The sequence below is a fragment of the Symphalangus syndactylus genome, chromosome 10 (genome assembly GCF_028878055.3).
Source record: "Symphalangus syndactylus isolate Jambi chromosome 10, NHGRI_mSymSyn1-v2.1_pri, whole genome shotgun sequence".
In the NCBI taxonomy this organism is placed as follows: domain Eukaryota; kingdom Metazoa; phylum Chordata; class Mammalia; order Primates; family Hylobatidae; genus Symphalangus; species Symphalangus syndactylus.
The window spans coordinates 97,590,551-97,607,030 of record NC_072432.2 but is presented as its reverse complement, the minus strand read 5'-3'; the positions used below and the strand labels follow the sequence as shown (position 1 = coordinate 97,607,030).

Sequence of the window (16,480 nt, the reverse complement as noted above, 5' to 3'; positions counted from 1 at the left end):
CAGCTCCCTACTGGACCTTCTGCCCTGGGCATTACTTTGCCTTAGTCTAAGAATCCCACGAATGCTACAGATCTTTGTCTACTCCTGAGAAGTAGAAGGAAAAAGATTTATTGTGCACCTACTACACGACAAGCTACAACCCACAACTGTACTCTGGGGACATTCTTCTATTCCCGTTTACAAATGAGAAAGCTAGGACCCAAAGGCTTGGAACTGAGATTCAAGCCCAGAGCTGTCTGACTATGCCCATGCAATACTGTACATTCTTTAGAGCAATACTGTGGCTAGTTTTTCACGGTTGTATTTTTAGACTCACTCTTGGACAGTTAAGAACATCTTGTATTAGTTATCTACTGCTGAATAACAAATTACTCCAACATTTAGCTGATTAAAACAATAAACATTTATTATCTTACAGTTTCGATGCATCAGAAATCTAAGCACAGGTAGCTGGTTTCGGTGATTCACGATCTCTCGTGAGGTTACAGTCAAGGCATCACACAGAGCTGTAGTCTCCTATGAAGGCTCAGCTAGGGGGGCAGAGCTCTGCTTCCAAGTTCACTTATGTGGTTATCGGCAGGTATCTGTCACTCACCATATGGGCCTCTCTCCACAGTGCCACTGCAGGATATGGCACCTGGCTTCTCCAGGGAGGTGATCCCAAAAGACAGCAAGAGTGTATGCTCAAAACAGAAGCCACAGTCTTCTTATAACCTAATATTGGAAGGAACATCCCATTACCTCTGCTGTATTCTGTTAGTGAGAAGCAAGTCAATAAATCCAGCCCACACTTTAAGGGAAAGGGTTTACACAAGGGAGTATAAACCAGGAGTCAGGGATCACTGGGGGCCATTTAGAAGCTGCTGATCTCAATCTAAAGAATTTTAGTAGCCAGGCTATCCTGGCTTCTCCCCAAATGGCAAGTTGTTTCCCTTGTTATTCAGAGGCTGGAGGATTTGGGGGTCTACAGGGACACAAGGGGGCCCTGTTTTGGCCCACTCCTTTGTGCCTGGGGCATAATCTCATTGGGAAAGGCCAGTGTGGTGAACCTAACTGGAGCCCCCAAGGGAGGAGGGGAGTTGTTTTCTCAAATTGTGGCCACTGCTCCCTCCCTCCCTTGTCCTTGAAGCTACTGTGATGCTTCCCAACAAAGAGTGGAAGCAACGGGCATCCTCCACACACACACCCAGCCTGTCAGCCAGATTGGTAGAGAAACCATCAGCATGAACGTCTTCTTTAAACTTTCCTTTGCTTCTGAGCTTCTTTCCACAAATTTTCTTTTCTTGCTCCCCAACCACATCCATAACCCCCACAGTAGCTCACAGTAGAGGTGCTCCAGGAGCTTGTCAATAGGAGGTAGGAAGGAAAGACACCAAGTATGAATGTAGGTCAGCACTGCCACTCAGGGCAGTTCAAATCACATTTACTGTCCTCAGCATCTATCCTATGCTGGTGCAGGGCATCCAGAGATGTGTGAGGTACCTATACTTGCCCTCCGGGGGGGCTCACAGTTTTAGGAGGGGCAGACATGCAAACAGACAGTGATGAAACGTTAGAATAAGTACAAAAAATACGTGTCAATACACACTTTTGTCACCTCATCATGGTTATCTTGGTTCATAAAGCATCATCTTATGCTTAGACTATTACAATAGCTGCCAACCTGGTTTCCTCCATCCATCCATCCATCCACTTGGCTGCTAAGGTCTTTCTGGAATGCAAATCCGACAAGGTCACTACCCTGGTTAAGGCCTCCCGAAGTGATGGGGAAGGTCAAGTTCTTGATACAGTCCCCACCCAAGACCCTAGACACTGGCCATCCCTCCAGTTCGGTCATACCCCCTCTGCTTATAGCACAGTCTCTGTGCTGTGATAGGTAGCTCTCCGGGTGACCATGTTGGACCGCTGCCTCCAGGAGCTAATTCATATAGAAACATTTACTAGGAAACATTCCCAGTTGCCCTTTCCAGTCTGACAAATTCGCCCCAGAACCTTTCTCAAAACGTTTCCTTCACAGAGTTGGATTGCCTTTACCTGTTTTCCATGTTCTTGATGAAATGGGCACTCTGCATCTAGACTCTTTGCCTGGTACCTGGCACAGAGAGGGATTGGGTCAGCAAATGACTGCGTAATGGACCTGAAGTCAATTCTGGGAGCACAGACGAGGACCACCAAACCAACAACTTTCAATTTCCCCGAGGAAGCGCAGATACCAGAAGCACCCTCGCTGCTTCTGTTTTGGCCACGCCCTTTTCCTCATCGCTCAGTTCAGGCTCCCAGTGAGGCGGCCCACCGTCAGCTCTGGTAGAGCAAAGAGACCGACTTCCTGCGCCTCGGGTGGGCGGGGAACGCTCCTTGAGCAGGTGCGGTATGAAATTGGACTTTAAGAGATTAGTTGCAGCCTGATCTCAAAAATAAAGTGTGGACACGTGTGTGTCTGAGGAAGGGGGATAATAAACCACTCTCTTTTCCTCCTGGCTGCTGTTTCCCACGTGCGTTGAGTAAAGGCACCAAAGCTGCCTAGTGACTGGGTGTCTCCTCTCCGTCAGGGGCACCCACCCTGGTGCTCCAGGCGCGCTTGAATGAATCCGGGAGGACCCGCGCGCATGAATGAATGCGAGAGCTAGGGAGTGAGCGGGCGAGCGGGCGGGTGAGTGAATGGCGACCGCGCCGCCGCCTTGGCACAGGGGCGAGGGCGCGGGCTCCACTTCCCTCTCCCACCAGCTGGTGGCCTCGAGAAGGTGGCGGCGCCGGCAGCGGCCCGAGCTGGGACGGCCGGGGCGCGGGATGGTGGGGGAAGGGGCGTTCCCGGCGACCGCGCCTTCCGCGGCTATTGGATTAGTGGCCTTCAGGGATGAGCTCAGCCAGATCGGCTTTCAGCTGCAGCCTCCGGGCCGGCCGGGAAGGCGGGGAGCGGGCGGCGGCGGAGGAGGAGGGGGAGGTGACGGCGGCTGCAGCATCCAGAGCCGGCCGTGGCGGCCGGCGCGCCCCGCGCACAAAGGCACCCAGCCCCAGGGGAGGGCGATGAACACACCACATTCCAGGCCCGGGCCCCAGCTGCTGCTACCTCTGCGTGCGCTCAGGGCGCTGAGGAAGACGCCCGGCGCGCCTGGGGCCGGCAGCCGAGGCGCGGCCCGTGCGCCCTGAGAGCGGGACTCGTCGCTCTCCGGGTTAGGCGCCAAGCTTCCAAGCGGCTAGAGCGCGGGCCTTGGAGCGCCCCCAGGGTCGCTTCAGTAAGGCGCTTCCCCACCCCAGGCCCGACCCCAGGCGCCTGAGCGCCAACTTCGCCAAGAACGCTCCTAACTCCAGGCCATCCTGCAGCGCAGAGGGGGCGCTGCTGCCGGGCATCAGCCGTGAGGACGCGCCCCTGGCCGTGCGGAGAGAGCCGGCATTTGCGGGTCACTAGGGCGCCCCTGAGTGGGCGGCGGCGGCAGCAGACGCCTCTCCCGGGAGTCCAGGACCTGCCAGCGCTGGGGATTCTTCCCGAACAGGCGCTTGCCCTCTCTTTTATGGTGAGTACTCTCCAGCTCCTGGTGAGGGGCACGCGGGGGCCGGGAGCCGAGATCCGGCTGCACGGACTTTGTGCGGGCCAGCACTCGACACAGCTGGCGCTGCTGGCGTCCCAGTCCCAGAGAATTCCTCTCTGCAGGTTGTGGCAGTTCGAGATGGTTGATGTGCGCGCAGCCCTGGGGCGTTTGGGGCCCGGCCCTTGGTATCATGGGTTCTAAGCCTTTTGCTTCTCTGCGTAGTGGGAAACGCACAAAAAACTGCCACCCGATTCACCCGCTTGGGTTTGGATCCAGGGTCCGTCACTCACTGGCTGAGTGACCTTGGACAGGGCGCCAAACCTCTGTTTCCTCATCCGTAGGATGGGAATGATAATTGTGCCCATGTTATAGGGGTATTGGAAAGATCTATGGGATGGTGCTCGTAGGTAGACATGCGCCGGGCACACAGGAAACACTCAATCATATGTTGGCTAGTATTATTATTAGCTTTGCGAGCCCAAGCTTGTTATCCAACTTTCCGGAGCTGCAGCAGTTCCCTCGTCCGTGTAATAGGGACAGTAATTCCTGGGGGTCTGTTCGTCCGGGGTATTCGGAGAGGTGGAAATAAAGCACGGGTCACGCAAGAGGCACCGGTGGCTGTTGTTACCGTTTATTCCTGACGCTGGGGCAGTGAGGCTGGTCGCCTGGCCCGAGAGCGACCCGGGGACCAGTTCCTGGCCTTGCTTGAAGACAAACTTGTCTATGCTCGGGAAGGGAGGGGGTTGGGAGCTCAGGAAACCCTAGGCGCAGGGCTCTGGGAAGGAGGGAGGGGGCCAGAGACTTGAGCGCGGCAAATGTGTCCGCCCTGGTCGCTCTGTACGCGCCAGGGGCTCCAAGCCAGGAGGGGACGCCGAGCCCCCGACCTCTGACTGGCGGGAGAACCGGGGGAGTGGCTGCTCCCGCCGGCCCATGGCCAAGCGCAGACTGCTGCCGACAGGAAGGAGAGGAGGGCACTTCTGTACCGCTGTCGCGAGAAGGTGGAGAGTTCTCAGTTCTGGAGTCAGGCTTAGGTTCGAATCTGTCTCCACCACCAGCTCGCGGTGTGACCTTGGGCAAGTTCTCTAACCTCCCCCAGCTTGGTTTCCTCTTCTGCGCCCCACTCTCCTCCTGGGGGGGTTGGGGGATGAAGACAGGAGTTCCTTCTCTCAGACTCTGAGCCCTCTATCCTCCCACCCCCTTTCTGCGCCGCTGTCCCCCACCCCCGCAATTTGATGAGCTTAAGTCTGGAAGATGTAAAATGTGTAAAAGCATGATATAAACATCCTTTACTCAAGGGCATATTCCTCGGAGACACATACCCTCTAATTTATTCCATTTTTTTTTTTTTTTTTTGAGACGGCCTCTCGCTCTGTCACCCAGGCTGGAGTGCAATGGCGTGATCTCGGCTCACTGCAACCTCCGCCTCCCAGGTTCAAACGATTCTCCTGCCTCAGCCTCCCAAGTAGCTGGGACTACAGGCGCCCGCCACCACACCCAGCTAATTTTTATACTTTTTTAAATAGAGACGGGGTTTCACCATGTTGGCCAGGATGGTCTCGATCTCTTGACCTTGTGATCCGCCCGCCTCAGCCTCCCAAAGTGCTGGGATTACAGGCATGAGCCACCGCGCCCGGCCTAATTTATTCCATTTTTAAAAATGGTAATGAAAAGAATTTAAGCCACCTTTGGCAAACCACAAACAAAATTCAACTTACTGGTCCTTCTACCCAAATATCTCTCCAGTTTGTATTTCTCGTTTGTTTTAAAGATACATTTAATGATATAAAAATAAAATCTGCAAGGAAAAGAAATCACCAGAAACAGTCAAAAGATATATGACAAACTGTCACATATGACATATGCCACTCCTATCACAACAGGCTCATCTCTTTAAATATGTAAAAGATTCCTGAGGTCAACAAACAAAAGATCAAATGGGCAAAGACACAATTCATACACACGAAATAAAATAGAAATGGTACTAAAACATATGACAAGATGCCTTACCTCAATAAGAAAAATGCAAGTTAAAATTACAAGATGTTTTTACTGTATCAAATTAGCAAGTAGTCATAACCATTTATCAGAAGCATCTTTTAAAAATGTAGATCACATTTCTCCCTAGCTCAGGACCTCCTTAAGGCTGCCACGAGTAAAATCTAGATGATCCCAGAGGTCCTCAGGTCTGGTACTGCCCTTCTCCACCTCTTCCTCACCATTTTCCTCTCCCCCCCACCCACCCTCCTAGCCTTCTTCGTTTTACTCCAACACTCCAAAGGCTCATTCACTTGCTGTTCCCCCTGCCGAGAATATTTTTCCTCCTAGTTTTTCATACAACTGAAACTTCCTCATCATTCAAGTAGAACTGTCCTTGGAAGGGCTTCATTTCTATCCCAGAAAGTGGCAAAGCCGCAGTGGCCAGTGCAGAATTCCTTGCCCTTTTGGGGAAAGACCTAGTACAACTCACCATACAGGAATTACTTAATTTCCCCTGAGCTGCCTGACCTGTTGTCACACATCTATGCTCTCGAAAGGTTTTTTTTCTCTGTTGATACAGGAGTGAAGTGTCTAGGGGAGTGTCAGACCCTAGATGGAGGTCACCAGAAGTCTCTGCCTATATATGTACTATATAAGTACATAGTATGTACCCTTAATTTATGTGAACATGACCATCTGTGGCAAGAAAAGATCAATTATAAAAAATTTAAAAGCCAGCAACACATTTTTAATAAAACATGGTTCCTACATAAGCCAACTAATTTATTTGCTGCTGATCAGTTCAAGAAATAGAAATTTGTTTTGAGGCTATAGGAAAAACAGCTGTGGGTGGTGTGCCTTTTGAGAAAGAGGTGGTATACCTCAAACCAGTTATCATGAACTTTGTGTGGAACTTTAGAAGAACTTTCCTAAGCAGTGTGGATTGCATGTGATTTTTGCTTCACACATTGAGTTCAGAACTTACTCCATTTAAAATGTATACACGTGGTGGCTCATGCCCGTAATCCCAGCATTTTGGGAGGCCAAGGCGGGCAGATCGCAAGGTCAGGAGATCGAGACTATCCTGCCTAACACAGTGAAACCCCGTCTCTACTAAAAATACAAAAAATTAGCCGGGCGTGGCAGCTTGCGCCTGTAGTCCCAGCTGCTGGGGAGGCTGAGGCAGGAGAATGGCGTGAACCCGGGAGGCAGAGCTTGCAGTGAGCCGAGATGGCACCACTGCACTCCAGCCTGGGCAACAAAGCGAGACTCCGTCTCAAAAAAAAAATATATGCAAACCATGCAGGAGGTATAGAGTGGCTAGTCCTTCTTCAGTCTGACAAGCACTTCTTAATGCAGACAGAGGTAACAGGTACAAGGCTGCGTACGAGTATTGGAGATAAAGGCTGGTTGGGCACTGGCTCCACTAAGAAATGCAGATGTGGTGCAAGAGATAGCAGCAGGAATCAACAGCTAAGATGAAGACAAAGTGGGATGGAGGGCAGAGGGCACAGTGGGACACAGGCAAGAGGACGCAGTGGGGCGGAGGGAAGAGGATGCAGTGGGCTGAGGGGCTGCCACGGAGGGGTGCCCAGTTCCGCTTCTGCTAGAAGGGGCGGGGGAGTGAGAGAATGTCAGCCAGGTCGGAGAAGATGGGAAGGGTCCCAGGATGTGCTGACGAGGAGAGTCTAGCATGACTGGTCGGAGGTGGGCCGTGATGAGAGACAGTGTGGAAGAAATAAGAGCAGCCTAGAGGGCCCCTGAGTGCCAAGCAAAGAGGTGCAGCTTCTCTCTGGAGAAGCTGCCTGGAGGGTTGAATGAAGAGATTGGTAGGTGTCTTGGTCAAATTTACCTGTTGGCAGCATGGAGAGTGGGTTGGCGGGCAAACACTGCAATCAGGGCAACCTGCTAAGAGACCAGTGAAGTAATCCAGGCAAGGTCCGAACTAGGGGAAAGCTGATGGGGTTGAGTGGTGGGGACTGAGAGACGGGATCCACGGCAGGAACAGTGACACGCAGAGGAACCTGGTATGCGAGAGAGGGAAGAGGCCAGGCTCAGCCTAGCACCTGCAGATTCCGAGGTGCACATGGACCACAGATGTCCCACGGGGCTTAGAGTGTGGGTGTGCCCACGGTAGGAGGCTTATGATGGAAAGAGGTCAGCTGGCCTTACAAGATCATTTGAAACAACACCCAGGCAGGGCTGGCGAGGGCCTTCTAGTAGGTAGGTCTTGTGCTGAGGAGAGAAGGCGGCACCGGAGAACCGGCTTGAGAGTGTCTGCACGGGGCTGGAGATGCAGGTCATAAGAGAAGATGCATGGAGACAGAGAATGAAAAGCAGAAACTGAGGTTGAAGCAATGGACTTGGGGGTGTGCCATTGATGGGGTAGGCAGGAAGACACTGGAGCCAGGAGGAGGCAGGAAAGCTGCTGTGGTAAGCTCTACACTTCAGTGTGCTGGTATGTGTGGTGGGAGACGCTGGAGCAGTGTCAAAGTCATCCATCTGACCTTTAATGTTGTGAAATGTCATGTATGGTGAATTGGAGCTCTGCTTTCTCCAGACGTGAGTGGGCCTTGGCCCGGTTTACTGGCCACAGAGACATTCTGCTATCTACCTTCAGGAGACATCCACCTGTTATCTGCATTCTATGAAATGTGCAAGTTGTACAGATTCCTGGGGCTGGAGCAGCTCCCTCCCCGATCCTGCTCCCTTTCTCCTCTCTTCCTCTCATCGTCTCTCCTTTCCTCCTTAGTATCTCAAAAATGCCTCCAGAGATACTGTAGGCTTAACAGAGGGATCTTCAGAAATCCCAGCAGGTCCCTATTATGACCTAGCTCAAGCCAGAGGCATGAATAGTTCTGCTTTTCTTTTAGGCATTCTGTTTCTAGACAACCAGTTATACCAAGTGGGGAAGGTTCATCTTGGGAGGTAAATGAGGGGTTGGATACAAACCTTATCATGTTTTCATCATCGTTTTCCCCAGAGGGCTTCATTAAATGGCACCCTTCCCATCTTCTCCCTTCATGCTTTGACCCAGCCCAGACATGCTGGGCCTCAGGGAGGCCAGCTGCCCTGCAAACAACCTCCACATGTGCCTGGGGCAGGCCTCTGGGCACAGGGGCAGCTGCGGTGACCAGGTTGGCTGGACTGCACGTGGCCTCGCTGTCTCAGTGGTATGTCTCTTTCAAATGACCTTGCAGAGCTTGCTGTCCTGGTCACAGCCTAGCAAACCTCCTTCATCCCATTTGCTGCTCTCCTTGCTGGCTGACAGCCCAGCTTGCACCTTGGGGGCCCCTGGCTCAGTCACGCGTGGGAGGATTCCCATGGAAACCCCAGGAGGAGGAGAGGCTCGGGGAAGCCTCATTGATTCTCGCTCCAGGAAAACAGGCGTGAGATGATTCCACCTGGAACTGGACAGATGGCTCTCTTTGTGAGCTCTTGGGGAAGAAAGGGCTTGCCCAGCCCGTTGTAGCCTGAGCTCCATGTGTGTATAGCAGGGAAAAGCTAATGAATGCCTATGAACAAAACCTTGGGGGTTCTTTAGTTCATTCATTGTTGGTGGGTTCATTCTGAATGAGCATCTTTAATAAAACAGCCTCCCTACTTAATATTTGCACAAGAAAAATCTTAAAAACGTTCCAGTTAAACTAAGGTCAGGCACCTATCATTGATACCTTTGCACAGAGTCAAAAATTGAAAAATAAAGACATTAAATAAATAGTCTGAGCTCCCAGTGCCCTGCATTCCCAGTTCATTCTTAGGTGTTGGTTCTTTCTAAGGCAGTGTATTGCTTTTCTTCATTTGTTCGTGCTGTGCATTCCACAGACGTCCACACACCACTTTCTCTAAGCCAGGCCCATGGAGACTCTGATGAGGGAGACCTGGCCCCTGCTCCCACGTTGCCCCAGTCTGATGGGAGGGAGGCAGCCAAAGAGACATCATGTCCTCTTGTGATAAGAGCTGTGGTGGGCACAAGTACAAGGGCTCTGAGAGCACAGGGGGCTGGGGAGCTCCCCAGAGGCACTAATAACTAATATCCTGAAAGCCTCAGAGAACCTGTGGAGGATTTTGAGCAGGAGTGTGATTAGATCAACTTTCTACTTCTACAAGTGCTGTAGTATATATTTGAAAGTAATATGCAGTCTATAAAGGAATTCCAGTGGTATCTAACTGATTCTTTTTACAGTCTTTGTCATTATTCAGATCTGTCGTGGAGTCTGACCCCTTTGGTGTAGGCTCTCTCTCTAGGGGAAAGTGGTTGAGTCTTATGCTTTTCAGCAGCCTGAGATCCCCAGGGCAGGCATCATTACTGCTGCCTAGATGAAAGAAGGAGACTTGCCCCCACCTCTGGCTCCAGCAAGTCCAAAGCCAGAGGCCACACAGAGAGAAGGGCATTTCGCACAGTCACTACCAATCCCCACAGCAGTCATGTCTTCTTGCAGACCCCGTGTCCATTGAGTTCAGCTAGACAGGCCTCTGTGGCTGTGATTTGGGGTCCCAGGCCTTTGAAGACTGTGCATCATATTTTTCAAACTAACGAGGTTCCTTAAACAGTGTGGCATTTCCACTTCATGTCTCCTCATTTCCCTGTCGGGTAGGAACATCTGCTAGGGTCCTGGGAAGGGCAATTAGCAAATTAGAGTTTTTATTTTCTTGCTCAGCCATGATTGAAGCCCCAGAGCAGATCCTTCTGGATAATGTGATTAAGCATCCCCATCCAAGCATGACGTAGGAAATTAGGTTTGGTTTTGGGGGAAAGTGACGGAGGCACCCTTTGGCATTCTTCAGGATGCTGGCTGCTTAGTGGGTTGAGAGATGATGGTATTCCTGTCAGGAAGGTGGATCCTGTTGTATGTCCCATGTGCCTGGCCCAGTGCTGCATGCTGTGGTGGAGATGAGGAGAGGAGAAATGTGCTAAGTGCCCACTCCCTCTGGCTGGAGAGAGAAGGCAGGGATGAGCCTGACTTGGCCACTGCTCTGTCCCTTGCTCTCAGCTGCACAGTGCCTGGCATTGTGTTCACCAAGCATTTTTTGAACAAATAAATGAGGGAAGGATGCAAAGCAGTAGCTAATAAAGGAGTAGACTGGATACAGCCAAGAGTCAGCTGCTCAGGAGTGAGAGTCCAACTATGATAGTGGCATTACTGGGCTTCATGTCCCCATATCCTGACTTTAGCCCTGGCCCTTTCTCTGCTTCATCCTCTGAAAAAGAGCAGAGCATGAGCCCTCCCTGAAGCGCAGCATAACCTCTCCACAGTCCATATGTGTGTTCTGCCCCATGTTCAAAGTACCAGGCTTGTGTCTTGCATGGAGGGAGTGGTGCAGTGGCTGGGGGCACAGAAGTGCTGGTGAAAGCTTCCTGCCATCAGAGGAATGCCCTCAAGGTAGAAAAAAGCAGATCAGTAAGGCCTGAAAGATGTCCCCCTGGCTGGCTCAAGGGTGGACGGAGGTACAGGGCAGGCCCCTGGAGAGCTACTGGATCAGGGCAGGCTTCCTAGAGGAGGTGGAGTTCACCCTCATGGACTAATTATCTCTCAAAGGCTCCACCTCCAAATACTGTCACACTGGGGCTTTGTGTTAGGCCATTTTTGCATTGCTATAAAGAAATACCTAAGACTGAGTAATTTATAACGAAAAGAAGTTTAGTTGGCTCACAGTTCTGCAGGCTCTACAGGAAGCACGGTGCTGGCATCTGCTTGGCTTCTAGAGAGGCCTCAGGAAGCTTACAATCATGGCAGAAGGTGAAGGAGGAGAAGGCATGTCACATGGTGAAAGCAAGAGCAAGAGGCAGGGGTGGGGAGGTGTCACACACTTTTAAATGAGCAGATCTCTCTCCAGAACTCAGTCACTATCCCTGAGACAGCACCAAGCCATGACAGACTCACCCTTATGACCCAGACAGCTTCCACCAGGCCTTAGCTCCAGCACTGAGGATTACAACTCAACATGAGATTTGAGCAGGGACAAATATCCAACCTATATCAGGCTTCTGCATGTGAATTTGGGGAGGACACAATCAGTTCATAGCAAGGCACATTCAAGTGGTGAAATGGCAATGTTGGAACACATCCACAATTTAAAAGAGCACTCACCACTTACTGGAAGCCCTGTGATGTGCCAGACTTTACAGGTGTCTGCTCTGATACTTGCAAGGGCACGCGAGGTTAACACATAGTAAGCAGCACTTCCAACCAGTCTCAGAGAGATTAAGTCCTGGCCTAGGTCCAACAGACAGCCTAGGGATTCACATCTAGGTCTCCTGTCCTTCCTTAGATTGCCCAGCTGCTAGTTTCCCTTAACGGCTTGCCATTCATGGACATGAGCACTCTACTGTGTGCCCCATACTGGGGGAGCAGCAAAGGGGCTGTCTATTTACTTGCCCACCTTGTCTCACCACAGTGTGAGCACTCTTCAGGATCTCTGCCTGCCTCTGGTACGGACAGAGACTTTGAGACTATGATTGCAAAGGAGAGCACTGGGCCCTCAATGACCCAGTATGGGCCAAGCCAAGTACTAGTAAGAGGTCTTCCCTGGGGCTGCTGTTTGGCTATTGACACGTTTAAGTGTCTTTTCAACAACAGCAGCTCCAAAGTTGGCATGGTTGTGTGCAAGGACAAAGCAGTTTCCCTTAGAAATTTTCTGTGTGGGCCACACAGAGCTGGTTACAGTCATTGCCGTGGAGAGGGCATTATTCTAAACAACATGGAGGAAGAAGTAAGAGCACAGGCTTGTCATATGGTAACTCTGGGGTTGATCCCAGTCCTGCCACTTCCTGGCTGTGTGACCCCAGGTTATGCAAGTTATGCAACCTCTCTGAATCCGGGCTGCTATTACAAACAGCGCTGCATATGTATGCATGTGCTGTGTACATAGGTAGTTTTGTGCATTTGAGAACATATCTGAATAAATGCTGGAAGTAGAATTGCTAGGTCAAAGGGTCTGCATATTTGCAATTCTGAAAGATGGTGTTAATTTGCCATTTGCCAAGGCTAAACCAGTTTATATCCACTTTAGCAATGTATGAGTCTGTCTTCTGTTCCACACATTCTCCAAGCATGCGTTATCCATTTTTTTGAACTTTAATAAGCTGATAGACAAAAATGGCATTTCAATGGAGTTCTAACTCATTTCTTTTTCAGTATACATTGAGTATCTTTTCAAAGGAACCATTTGTTTTTGTGTAAACTGTTGATATCTTTTCACATTTTGTACTTGTATTCATTTGTAGGAGTTTGTCATATATTTGTTGGTAATTTGTGTTGCAAATTTTTTCCTATGTTAAAACAAGTCTAACTTCTTTTACAAGTGCTTTTAGCTACACCGTTTTGTTATTTCCCATTTTCATTTCTTATTTTACATATTTCTGTCTTCCCCCCCATTAAATGATTATATGGTTTATGTTTTATGTGTTTTTAAAAATTTAGTTACTTAAGTCACACATTTAAAGTATATTTAGTAATATGTGAAAATGCAAATTACGTAATTTTTAGGTGAAATAATCTAAATAAAGGCCCATTATACCAATTTCTAAAAAGAAAATTCACTATATAGACAAAAAAAAAAAAAAAAAAGAGAGAATAAAGCGAAATTCCTCCAAAAGCTGACAATGTTTATATCTGGTTAATGAGATAGGAGAAAGAGGTGAATTCTAGTTTTTGTCCTTTTTTTGTATTTTCTAAAATTTAGACATTTATTTAACCTTTTCTAATTAATGAGCTTTATTTCTTCAGAATAGTTTTAGATTTAAAGAAAAACTAAACAGATAGTACAGAGAGGTCCCATATGCCCACTCCATTTACCACCCTAGTTTCCCCAATTATTAGCATCTTACATTAGTATGGTACATTTATCGTGACTAATGAACCAGTATTGATACATTATTATTAACTTATTTTAATAATTAATATTAATAAATAAGTTATTAATATTATTAACACATTTTTTCAGATTTCCTTTTTTTCTCAGATTTCAGTTTTTACCTAATATACTTTTTCTTTTCTTGTCTTTTAGTTTTCTTTTCTTTCTTTTTTTTTTTTTTTTTTTTGAGATGGAGTCTCCCTCTGTCGCCCAAGCTGGAGTGCAGTGGCACGATCTTGGCTTACTGCAACCTCCACTTCCTGGGTTAAAGCAGTCCTCCCACCTCAGCCTCTAAAGTCGCTGGGACTACAGGCGTGTGCCGCCACACCTGGCTAATTTTTTTTTTTTGTATTTTTAGTAGAGACAGCATTTCACCATGTTGGCCAGGCTGGTCTTGAACTCTTGACCTCAAATGATCCACCTGCCTTGGCCTCCCAAATTGCTGGGATTACAGGTGTGAGCCACCAAGCCCAGCCCCTAATATCCTTTTTCTGTTCCAGATCCCATCCAGGATACCACATTATGTGGAATTGTTAGGTCTCCTTAGGGCCCTCTTCACTATGATGGTTTCTCAGACTTTGGTTCTGATGACCTTGCCGGTTAGGTCAGGTATTTTGTGGGATGGCCTCCAAATGGAATTTGTCCTTTGTTTTTCTCATGATTAGAGTGAGGTTATGGGTTTTGGGGAAGACGCCCAAAAGGAAGATTTCATTATATCATATCAAGGGTACATACTATCAACATGATAGATTAATATAATAGTAATATAATAATATAACATAATATGATACATCACATGATTAGCTTTAATAGTTTATATGTTTTATTGGTTTGGTTTTGTTTTTGTGGTAGTTTTTCACAAAGAACCAGCTCTTGAGTTTTTGCTTAGTTCTATTATTTCCCTATTTTATTATGCTCCATTCATTTTTTAAAATTTAGTAGCATAAATATACCAGCCATGATTTCCTCTGAGAACTGTTGTAGAGGCACCCCGCAGGTTCTAGTATGTGGAATGCTTTTTGTTATTGTTGTATTCCAGATATTCTGCAATTTCTATATGGATTTCTTTTTTGATCTGAGTTGGGGTCAGGTTGTTTAAAGAATTTTTAAAAATGCCCAAGTGATAGGATTTTGTGATCTATAATTTTGTGATTAATTTCTAGTTTTCCTTCTGTGTGATCAGATACTGTATTATTTTTGTTTTTTTGAAGTTTTATTTGTGACCTAATATATGGGAAAATTTTTTTGATGGTTCCATGAACACTTGAAAAGAACATGCATTCTTTGTTTTCAAGATATAGAATTTGATGAACACATTAATTAGATCTGTCTTATTAATTATGTAATTTGGTTTTTCTATGTCTTTACTTAATTTTGGTCCACTGGTCCATCATGAGTTAGAAGAGGGAAATTAAAATTACATGCCTCTGAAGTGTGTCTGTCTGAGGTCCCTCCTTATATTTCCTCTAGCTTTTGCTCTGAATTTTGGGGCTATTTGGTGAGTTCAGTCTTCAATTGTGGATCTCATTCTTTATTATTATTAAGTATTCTTGTCTCACTTAAAACCTTTTGTCCTGAAATCAACTTTACTTGCCTACTATTAAGATTACAGTGCCTGCTTAGTTTGAGTTCACACTTCCCTGTTACGTGTTTGCCCTTCCTTTATTTTCAAAATTGTTAAATCACTTTGCTTTGGGGAATGTCTCTTATATGTAGCATACGGTTGGGGGTTTTGTGTTGTTCCCCAGTCTTACGATCTTTTTTTAGCAGTCTACTATGGCCATTTAATGACATGGTTAATATTTTGGTCTTAGTTTTACTATCGTATTTCATGCTTTTATGCCTTTTTGCCTCTCTTGCTTTCTAACAAAATCTTTCAGTATATGATCTATTTTATTTTGTATTATGTTCAAGGTTTGTATTTGCAAGATGTGTATTTTTATTTTTAGTTCTGGAGGTTACCTTTATAACCAGGCAAAATGGATTTAATCTTTTGTTGAGACCATGCTAGTTGTCTCCCTTCTGAAATAATCAATCACAAAATTAGTTTACAAATTTGGTTCCCATTTTTATCTGCTTTGTGACAGCTTTTTTCAGGTGAGTTTGCTTGGTTTGCCATGTTTTGTCCTGTTCGTTTATTCCTTTCTTTCTTCTATAGCATCTTTGACTATATCCTTTGCTGGTTCCTCTTTGAAAGAGGTGAACCTTCTTGGATCAGCATTTTGCAGGAGATGCATGTGGAGGAGGTACCAAGAAGAGGGCAGGATTGCTCCCTGGTTCCCAGGAACTTTGTTCACAGGGTTGTCGTAGTGACTTCCTTTAGTCTTTGCTTCTACTCTGTCAGCAGAGTTCTACAGCTATGGGCTTCTCCCAATTCAGAGTCCTCCTCTCACTCTGCCTCGCCAACACACTGCTTCCTGTGAAGATGGCAGGTCTGTGGTTTCCTCTGTTCGCCCTGCCCTCCTCTTCCCCCTGGGTGTAGGAGGCAGCACCCACTACCAGACCACATGCCCTGCTCCCATTTTTTCTAAGGGATCATTAGTTTTTTCCTTCAGGGAATGCCAGCTGCTGGCTGGCTCTGCCAGCTTTGTCTGAGATCTGCCACCACAGGTGTCTTCTCTAGGTGTTTTCTCACAGTATTTTTGATCTTCACTGCTTTTGGCAGCCCTCGCCTGTTTTTGGCAGCCTTTCCTTATAAGCTGTGGTTCAGGTCATAAATGTGTTCTAGTTTGCTGAAGAAGGAGTTTGCATTTCTTTTTTTCTCCTGGATTTTGGGTGATTTCGGATATGAAAAGGAGTAACTTTATTCTGCTATCTTAAAACTGCCTAGCGTTGCAAATTGTTATGTGTTCTGGTATTCCCTCAGATTGAACATTAGCCAGAGCTCTCGGAATAGGGTCAACATCTGCTGAAGCTGGGATCTGACAATAGAAAGGAAAGAATATAAGAGTTAAGAATAAAATGGCATGGGGAAAAACCCACAGGATACTTGTCTGTGCTGTGTGGCAGCAGAGTTCTTTCCTTCCGTACCTGGACTTTGGCTAGGGGTGCACCACTGTCTGGGTGGGAGGTTGAGGCCGAGGAGGGCAGGGCATGAAAAACACCCATCCATCTCCTCA

General features: G+C 47.6%; 1 protein-coding gene across 5 annotated transcripts in view; it reads left to right on the top strand.

Moving 5' to 3' along the window:
* Positions 1-2,291: 2,291 nt before the first annotated feature.
* The window catches only part of SPSB4 (splA/ryanodine receptor domain and SOCS box containing 4), a 91,380-nt gene continuing 77,191 nt past the window's right edge, over positions 2,292-16,480 (top strand). For 2 of the 5 annotated variants that reach the window (XM_063611308.1, XM_063611309.1), the window contains exon 1: positions 3,059-3,512. The gene's annotated coding sequence lies outside the window, so the exon portion shown is untranslated. Of the gene's footprint in view, positions 2,364-2,866; positions 3,513-16,480 lie in introns of those variants that run through there. The other 3 variants (XM_063611305.1, XM_063611307.1, XM_055295241.2) reach the window with 3 other exon arrangements.